A 9,893-nucleotide genomic window follows, 5' to 3' on the forward strand; every position below is an offset into this window, starting at 1 on the left:
AATGAAGGGGTCTTCATCTCTCAAGAGAAGTACACTCAAGATCTTCTCAAGAGGTTTAAGATGATGGATTGTAAGCCAATCAAGACTCCCATGGCATCAAATGGGAATTTTGACTTAGATGAGGGAGGTAACCCAGTTGACAAAACTCTCTATCGCTCCATGATAGGAAGTTTACTTTACCTCACCGCATCTAGGCCCGATATCATGTTTAGTGTATGTATGTGTGCTAGATATCAAGCTATGCCTATGGAATCTCACTTGATTTCCGTCAAGAGAATTCTTAGGTATCTAAAATACACACCCTATCTAGGCTTGTGGTATCCCAAAGGTGTAAGATTCCAACTTGTAGGCTATTCCAATTCGGATTATGCCAGGTGCCATATTGATAGAAAAAGCATATACGGAGGGTGCCACTTCCTAGGTAGATCACTTGTCTCTTGGATGTCAAAGAAACAAAATAGTGTTTCCTTGTCAACGGCTGAGGTGGAATACATTGCCGCCGGTGCTTGTTGTGCACAAATTCTTTACATGAAACAAACTTTGCTAGACTATGGAGTAGTTCTAGATAATGTACCTTTGTTGTGTGACAATCAAAGTGCCGTAAAACTTGCTAATAATATGCTTCAACACACCCGCTCTAAGCACATTGACATCTGTCATCATTTCCTTAGAGATCATGTTGCCAAAGGTGACATATCTCTAGAGAATGTGGTGACGAAAAATCAATTGGCAGATGTCTTCACAAAACCCCTAGATGAAGCTAGGTTTAGTATGTTGAGAAATGAACTTAATGTGCTTGATCTCTCTAACTTCACTAAAAAATGAAGTTGTGTGTTGTTCTTGTAAATAGCTTTAGTTTTGCATTTCATGCATATCAAAAATAATAATATAAAAAGATTGTGTGTAGGGTTTGTCTAACATGGTTATGATAACCCCCTTGTATGTGTGAAAAGTTTAACCTTGGATCAAACTTGACAAGCACTAGTTTACTTTCAAGAATTGCATTGCATATCATATGCATGTGTGTTGTTTTGTTGTTTCTTTTTGGTTAGGCTTTGAGCATCTGCTGTGTTCGTCCATTGTTAGGGGAGCATTCAAAGCTCAATGTGATTTAGACCCCTAGCTTAATGGCCACATGATGTCTCCTTGGTGCTTTCATTCGACTACTTTCATAAAAATTACTAAGCCTATGGAAAAATATTTGTCAAAAATTGAGGGTTTGAGAGAGGTCACTCATACCAGTTCCAATTAGTGCTTATTTGTGTCTTTTTGAAATTGGAACTTGGTGGGTGAAAGTCGCGCGAAAATTCGTTGAAAATTTAGGGCTGGTAGAGCACCGGACGCTGCACTGGACGCGCCCTCTGTGCGTCCGGTGTACTGTCTCTGCTGTACAGCATGCACCGGACCCACACACAGTGCCCTAAGCGCATCCAGTATGGTGCGTCCAGTGGTTCCTCAGTGCTTGCCTCATAGCACCGGACGCTAGGCGAGCGTCCGGTGATCGGGAAGTTTTTTGTTGCTCTCTGCGTATGTGACCGGTGGGCACCGGACGCGTTCGGTGCCAACTTAAGCGCATCCGGTGCCCCTTCGACCACGCCTTATAACCCAAGCCTTCGCGTCTCTATTCTTCCCATTAGTTTTCTTCCAGTCACAAACCTGTCGAGAGCTAGCCAGCCCTAACCGCCGCGATTTCCACATCACTGTTGTTTCCTCCGGTGATCTCCTCCCTAGCGCAAGGAGTCTTCTCCAGTGACTGCTTCTTCTTCCTTGCACCCTCTAGTCCCCTTGGATTCTCCCTTGCGACCAGATTAGGGTTTGGGGTGAGTTACTTAACTCCTGCACACCAAGTGTTCGATTCAATGCCCGAACGGATTGGAACGCCGTTTTTGATGACGTTCTCATTCGTTTCACCCTTGCAGGACCTTGTTGTGCATACGCTAGCGTTCCGTGTTCTTTGGATCTCATCTATTCATTGGGAATGCGTCTCATCTCAGGTAGAAAGCCCTGTTCGTTTAGTTTCGTATCTACTGCTTGCTTCCATTAGGGTTTCTCTCCTCTAAATACTATGTTTGCTTATGTATACCCTATCTATTCCATCTCTTGCAGCGTGTGAGTCATGTTTTGGCCATTTGTCAGTGACAGCTAAACTCGGGGCCAAGCCCACGAGTACAAATTAAGGCCAAGCCTCTCGAGTGTCAGTTCATCACCTTTTGAGCAGCGTGGCAGTTTGTGTTTGAGTTTTCTTGATATGGCATGTTCCAAGAACGTTAGTGGTCCCACAGGTGGCAGTGGAGGCACTCCTGGAGGCGACGAGTGAGATGATAGACCCCATCAGCTCACAACAGCTGAGAAGGGAAAGGAAAGAAGGTGCTAGCCAAGAAGAGGAAGGCTAGTGACCGAGAGGCAGAGGTTTCCTGTGCAGTAGCAGCAGCAATTGAGGCCACAAAGGTGGGTGGTCATCAGGGCTCACTTCAGATTGGATCCGAGCTCATGACCGCCTAGAGACGTGCAGTCCTTCAGGTTGAGCAGCAACATGGATCTCCACCTAGCACCATCATGCTTGGAGGATGTCAGGTTAGGATTGATGTCAGAGAGCTAGCTTAGGAGGAGCCAGAGGCACAGGAGGAGACAGAGGCCTAGCCTGAGTAGCCCCTCCGGAGGTCGACTCACGCTCATACACAGGCTGCCTCTAGGCCTGCTACGCAGCGTCAGTCCTCTACACCAGCTCGCTCCACACTACCTCCAGCTCTAGCACTCGCTCGTATTCATAAGGACTGCACCAGGGTGCATACTCGTGAGGTTTAGGAGCTGAGGTTCGCACCTTTTCCCACCTGGTTCCCTGCTATTAGAGACCAGCGAGCACATGCCACGTTTTACATAGTGGTTCAGGAGGACATGTACATGGCATATGTCCATAGTCAGGCTCAGTTCAGAGAGCAGAGTGTCCTAGATCTTGAGGTGCTGGGCAATGTTGTTGGTCAGGATATTAGGCCCTACTTAAGTTACCTTCCAGGGCTTGTTGGACTACTTGCTTTGCCAAGCACCTACGTATAGAAGTGGGTTAGAGAGTTCTACACCTCAGTGTGGGTTGCGCCAGATCATAGCTACATCCACTACGCACTAGCAGGCACTGACTACAGGGTCACTGCTTAGCGTGCTAGAGAGACTTGGGGTCTCACTACTTATGAGACCAAGATTCATGAGTTGTGCTATGTAGGGTTTGAGCCCCCTCGTCGACCTCACAGTGGTGAGCTTCCTCCGGTTGATTTTATCTCACCTTGCTACCGCCCACCTTTCTCTAATGGTTCGAGCCGTGCTGTTGGTGGTCTTAATCGTCCTGTACGCATCTTAGACTTTGTGATGAGGAAGACTTTGCTCCCTAGACCTGGCTATCGTGATGGTTTCACTAGGATTCAGCAGTGGCTCATAGCACACCTAGTAGCTCAGAGGGAGTTCGATATCTGGGATTTGATTGTGTCAGAGATTGAGGACACGATAACTGAGGGGATCAGGGGTCGTCGTCAGCCGCCTTATGCTCAATGGTTGACTTTTCTAATTCTCCGTCCTCAAGCAGATCCTCTACCACCCACCATTAGAGGGAGCTGACTGATACAGTGATAGTGTTTCCTCATTATGATCCCAGGCAGATGATGAGGACACACATAGACCTTCGAGCTCCAACACCCCCACAGCCACCACGAGGCCGAGCTCCACCAACTTCTCCTAGGGTACACGCAATTCAGGGGTTGTCCCAGAGATAGAGGAGGAGCAGGACATTGGCTATTGAACCTGTTGCAGAGGTTGAGGATAAGGGAGAGTTTGATTTTGCTATAGATAGCACGGATGATGACTATCAGCTGCCTATTCTAGATCTCCCTCCCAGGCAGCATGACTGTGAGGCTGGTAGCTCCACTACCACAGACACTGACCTACATGCCATACTTGAGGGCATGAGAGCCGACCAGCACAGGGCCGCAGAGGAGCAGGCACGACGTGACAGGGAGTAGGCTGCCACCAATGTAGCAATGCAGGCTAGACAGGACGAGCTTCAAAGGTAGGTACTTTCTTTAAAAGAGCACCAGTTAGCATTCCAGGCCCAGCAGACAGCGTTGATGGCAGCACTGATGGCAGCTATAGGGATCACTCTTCCATAGGTGCAGCTTCTAGGCACTTCCCTCGTCAGGCCACCGACTCCAGCTGTACAGCCTAGTGGGCTGCAGAGTCAGTCGTAGCAGCCTCTCCAGCTCCCTACTCAGAGCCACCCGTTTACCACTCCACTACACCAAGTATCTCATGGTGCTATCTCCTTTGGCTTTGAGCAGGCGCCACAGTTTACACCTCTGCACATAGGGTTCATGTCATAGTCTGCCTTAGTGTCTCACTTGGTTCAGGACTCTTCAGCTGGGCAGGACTTGTCCTTTTCATACAGTGCTCTAATAGGCATGCCGACTCCTCCATCTCAGTAGGCTCCTACAACTTTCACGCTACCTGTCACCACTATAGAGCGTCTGTCCTCATCTATGGCTTCGTTTGAGTAGCTTATTCCCTCCTCTACAGTGCTAGAGTCATCAACAATAGCCACTGAGTCCATGCCAGCCACCTCCATAGGGATTGAGACTCAGGTCGAGACACAGACAGCGACAAAGCCCACAGAGCTGACCCAGACTGCTTCACTAACTCGTGCACCGTCTAAGGGTTAGGCAGCTTCTTCAGATTCAACGGATGGTGCCATAGATGATGATGCTGATCAGTTCGAGGCTGTACCCCATGACTCCTCCGCTCCATCTCCGCCTGTAAACTCTTAGGTTTTTGGCGTTTGATGCCAAAGGGGGAGAGGGAGAGTATGTTAGACTTAGGAGGAGCTAGTGAGTGGTTTTTGATTCTTTGTGTGCTACTCTTTCATGCATCATGTTTACTTTATGCATTTGTGAGATACTTTTCTTTATGGTTGTGTGACATGACTTGTGCTTCATGATGATATATTTATGTCATGTGCTTTTGGCTCATATTGTGTTGCTCCCATGTTTTTACTCTGATATCTTATGAGCCATATGTTGTGTATCCTGTTGTACACATCTCACATATTTAGATGCATCATGTTAGGTTTGCTTGATATAAGCATGTGTAATCCCTTTTGATCTTATTGTCACATTCTTATATAAACCAAGTCAAGTTGAAAACCTCACTTCAAACATACTCGAGGTTGTTGTCATCAATCACCAAAAAGGGGGAGATTGAAAGCATCTCCCCCTAATGAGTTTTGGTGATTAATGACAATGTTGATTACAATGACTAACGTGTGTTTTGTAGAGGCAAAGTCATTTGAGTTAGGTCATGGTAATGGTGATCGATGAACTAGGTCATTCATGCCGACTTAATGGTGGACGTAATTTCGGTTTTCAAAGGATTATTGGACATCGTCAAGACTAGACTAGGTCTAAGTGCCATATGGTGTTGAAGGGCAGTTAGAGTAGTTTAGGACTTCGTTTTTCCTTTAACCGTACTATTAAGGGGGCAATTGAGCGGGTAGCTTGACCTAGGCAAGGCTTTAGGTTTATGTGTGGTGCACACTTGGTAAACCTAGCACTAGGTAGCTCTAAAAGAGTCCTTAGATTGAGAGAACCAAACGTCATTTTGGAAAGTTCACGATTCGATGAAGTTTGGGTGCTAAGACAGCACCGAACACATGCACCGAATGTTGTGTTGGCGTGTCTGGCGAGTGCTGACTTGGGTAGTGTGTCCAGGTGCCTAGGGTTAGGCACGAGACGCACGCACCAGACTCGCCGGGGTGCGTTCGGTCCTGTACCTAGAGAGGTATGCAAATCGCCCCCTCACCGGAAGTGGTCTGGGTGATGCACCAGAAGCTATTTGGCGTGTCCGATGTGAGGCAGTTGCAAGTACAATTAGCCATTAATGGGGCACCGGACGCTCTACGGAGCATGTCCGGGGCAACATTGAGCGTGTCTGGTGCTCCCATTTTTCTGAGGAATTCGGATGGCCGGCTCTTGGACTTGATGGGGAGTATTTATACTCCTCCACCTCGTCCATAAGAGGTCTCTTGCCCATTTGATCAGCTGAGAAACACCTTATGTTGCAAAAGAGAAGCAAGAGCCTAGAGAGGATTGAGAATTGAGAGATTTCTTGAGTGAATCCTTCTCTAGTGAGTTCTAAGAGTTCAAGTGTGCATCCACCACTCTCTAGAGCCTTGTTTGGGTCAAGTGAGAGTTTTTTGCTTGTTACCACTACAAGAGGTTGGTGGCTTTTTGACGTATTTAGCATGACAATTGTCCACAATGTCATTATATTATCTATTTTATGACATTATATTTTAGACACCTTGACTTAGTGACAAAAAAAATTATATGTCACAACAAATGTCATATAACTAGTCCAATTTCATCTTGTGACGATATTTGATATGTCATAAGGTCTATTTATATGTCACAACATGTAGTGACGATATTTGATATGTCATAAGGTCTATTTATATGTCACAAAATATGTATTGAATTATTTTTAGATAATTTGCAAAGAACATTGCCACGTCACCTCATGTTTTCTAAAAATTATGCAAGAAACATTACCATGTCACCTCATGTTTTTTTAAAAAAATTATGTTAGCTCACCATTTTTTCGTTTAATTGGAACATCTATAAATTAAATGAATGCCTAAACGAATCTGGTCGAGCCCCTAAATGGGCCAACCTAGGTCCAATCCGCGACCCACCCACCAGTGCCTACAAGAAAAATCGTCGTAGACCCAATCCTCGTCCAGTGCCCCCACCAGAAAAATCTCCAAAATCTCAAAAAAAAACTGTACCGACCATTGAGCTACGCAGGTGCAGAAAAATCTCCAAAATTGCCAAAAAAAACTGTAGGCAGTGTGCTTTGAACCAAAGACCTTGGCTTTGCATATAGGTGTATCAATCACTGAGCTACAGAGGTGTTTTAGCCACTAAGAGCATCTCCAAGAGCTTGGCTAAAATGAGTAGCTAAATTCTAATATTTAGCCATTTTGTAAAATAGATAACTTCTTAAAAAAGAAGAGGTTTACAACAGCCTTGCTATCAGATAGCTAGTGCCAGTGGTTGGCTATATATGGCCAACGAAAATTAAGAGATAGCAAACTTTCTATTTTACAAAACCAAATAGCACATCTGTTGGAGCCTATTTTTCTACTATAAAAGTTCTAACAGGCCTCCATAATAAGAATAGCAAAGCTGTTGGAGTTGCTCTAAGACGTATTTTATTCTATATATATTATCTATAGCATGTAATTACTTGGTTGGCCTTTTAGCCGGCCCAAAGGTTGTGCCCGTGGACACATAAATGACCGCGCCCAAACCCTAGCCGCACGCCCACACCTCTCCTCCTCGCATCTCTCAGGAGCGGCGGCGTGCCCCTCCGGCGCCGGCATGTGAACATGAGCAGCGGCGCAGACCAGAGCTGCAGCGCCCTCTCGTCCCCTTCCCTCGACCCCAAGCCACGACACGGTTTCGAGGCAACGGCGCGCTCCCTGGGCGGCGACGCGGCCTGGCACAGCCCCAAGACGCTGGTGCATGCACCCATCAAGCTCTTCGCAGGCCAGTCCCCTGGCGGCTGTGCATCCAGGCCCGGAGCTGCAACTCATGTCTAGTAGGTTCCCCTCCCTAATCCTAATCTAACCGATTTTGCTTTGATTTCAATATCCATGCTGCAGATCTAGTGAAGGGGAGGAGGAGGAGTAGATGTAATGATGATTTGGTGAGACTTCGTCTGCCTGTAGGGTTCTTGTTTTGCTGACTTATTTTGATGCTTTCTTAACACAATTTCCATGATGAAATATAATGTATTTTTGTTAGGAAACCAACCATCACAGATTCAAGGTCTATTCCTACCGCTACAGTTTAGTTGCATGAATGTATGTGTTGTTATTTATTATTATTATAATTTTTTGGCCTGATGAGTTACTGAGTCTTGATTGGTACATCTAACTGAAGTAGGGAACTGAAAAGCTTGAATTATACTGAAGTAGTAAAGGTACGTCTAACACATCTTTCCCATCGGCCTATTTTTGTACCGTAAGTAGCATATGTTTCATCCATAGGGTGTTTTAGATTTTGGTAAATTAGCATGGGTTGTTTTCTGTATGGTCAGTATGAAGGAATTGGAAAGGCCAACCTTTGATGCTATCTTTGACAGGTAAGAGAACCAAAATGAGCTTTCTGAGGCATGTATTTGTTATATGCAGTGGATCTTCACTATGTACTGAATCAGGGCAAATAAGAGTAGCAGCAAAAATTCTGCATATGGGCGATACTTAGTGATTTGTTGATAATGAGTTTTGCTCCATTAACTAGTGATTGTCTTGCCTAGAGAAAACTACAATAAGAGTAGGTGCAGAACTGAGGCGTTACTTAGTTGTTTTTCTAGAAATCTACTTGTGTATTTGTTAGATTCTTTTGTGATTTGTTTGCACCTGTGATTTCTGAAGTAACCAATCTTATTTCATGTTGATGCAAGATGTGACCAGACTGGATCTGCCTTCTGGATAGCGAGCAGCAGTGCTTGGGCCGGTGGTTCCATGGAGATGTTCTTCTGCTGCTATGTGGTATACAACTAATGAGAATTGAATAGGGATAGTTAGTGATTTGATTTGAGGATGAATTTTGTGAGGATGTGTGCTGGTCATCTACTGAATAAAATTATTTTTACTCAATCTACTTTGGTGCATGATGAGTTGAAAGGCACATCTGTAGGTATAAGAGGATAGGAATGTTTGAGAATTAATATGCTAGGAACATCTGATAATCAGTACGGAGTATGTTAAGAAATTAGTAAGTTGAGAATATTGTTATAGGTTTATCTAAAAGATCTACATGCTTTTAGTATGTAGTCCTGAGCTGATCTATCTAATTAAACTAGAACCGTTATATCTTGTTCCACAATCAGTATTATTTTAACTGCTTATTGCTTCCTTATTTTAGGCATATAGTGCACATAGTTAATTACAAGTGACTGGGATGCAGGTATCTATTGGCTAAGTTAATATTTCTATTAAATTGCCTCGTAGTTGGACTATCTAGGATCCATTGCTCATGTTTTTTTTTTTGCATTCTATGTTGCAAAATATAGAGCCCACAGACCTACGGTATGGAAACAGGCATAGAGTTGGTGCTATCTAAGGTGGATGCACATGGCGGCGTAGGGCAGCAGGGAAGCACCTTGCCTTTCATGTCGATTGGCATTGGGTCAATGGTGATAAGTGTAGCTTTACTAACATGTACAGAACCACCTTTAGTATTTGTTGATGTTCCACTACACTTGTCATCATGTGAATATTTTAAACTAGGCAACCATTAGTGTGTATGCTACTTATAATGTTGTAACTGTATTGCATTTTAAAACCTGAATGCTTGTGATATTGCAAGGATTTGTGGAGATTACTTATTTGAATCTGGTTGTATGGCTGAATTGTGTATGTGGGCTGGATGTTGTATGGGCTGAATTGTATTGTAGGTTGGAAAAAAGACAGGATTAATAGTATGGGTCATAAAACAAGCTGGGCTAAAATTCGTAGGCTGGAAAAGAAAATAAGACTGAAATCGATGGGCTAAAAAAACATGGGCTGAAACTAGTGGACTAAAAAAGATAAATGGGCTGAAAGACAACTGCGTGGTATATGGGCTCTCGCAGGCCAAATTTCATTTTTTGTCGTTTTTCTCCTTCCTGCCATGTCAGCAGTTCATCCTACGTGGCATTGCCTACATGGTAAGGCTAGGATTTAATGACACTAAACCAGTGTCCTAAGATTATGTGACATTGAAATTACACGTCATAAACTTATGACATTTAGCAAAAAAGATGTCATAAAATCATTTTGTGATAGTGGCTTTTTGACATTACAGTTTATG

The 9,893-nt window shown here is 44.3% G+C and overlaps 1 long non-coding RNA gene across 1 annotated transcript; it reads left to right on the forward strand.

Moving 5' to 3' along the window:
• On the forward strand, positions 7,999–9,437 carry LOC110431301. The gene is made up of 2 exons (XR_002448768.1): positions 7,999–9,008; positions 9,115–9,437. It is a non-coding gene; the product is annotated as an uncharacterized LOC110431301 (long non-coding RNA).

This window comes from Sorghum bicolor, chromosome 10 (genome assembly GCF_000003195.3).
Source record: "Sorghum bicolor cultivar BTx623 chromosome 10, Sorghum_bicolor_NCBIv3, whole genome shotgun sequence".
NCBI classification, from domain to species: domain Eukaryota; kingdom Viridiplantae; phylum Streptophyta; class Magnoliopsida; order Poales; family Poaceae; genus Sorghum; species Sorghum bicolor.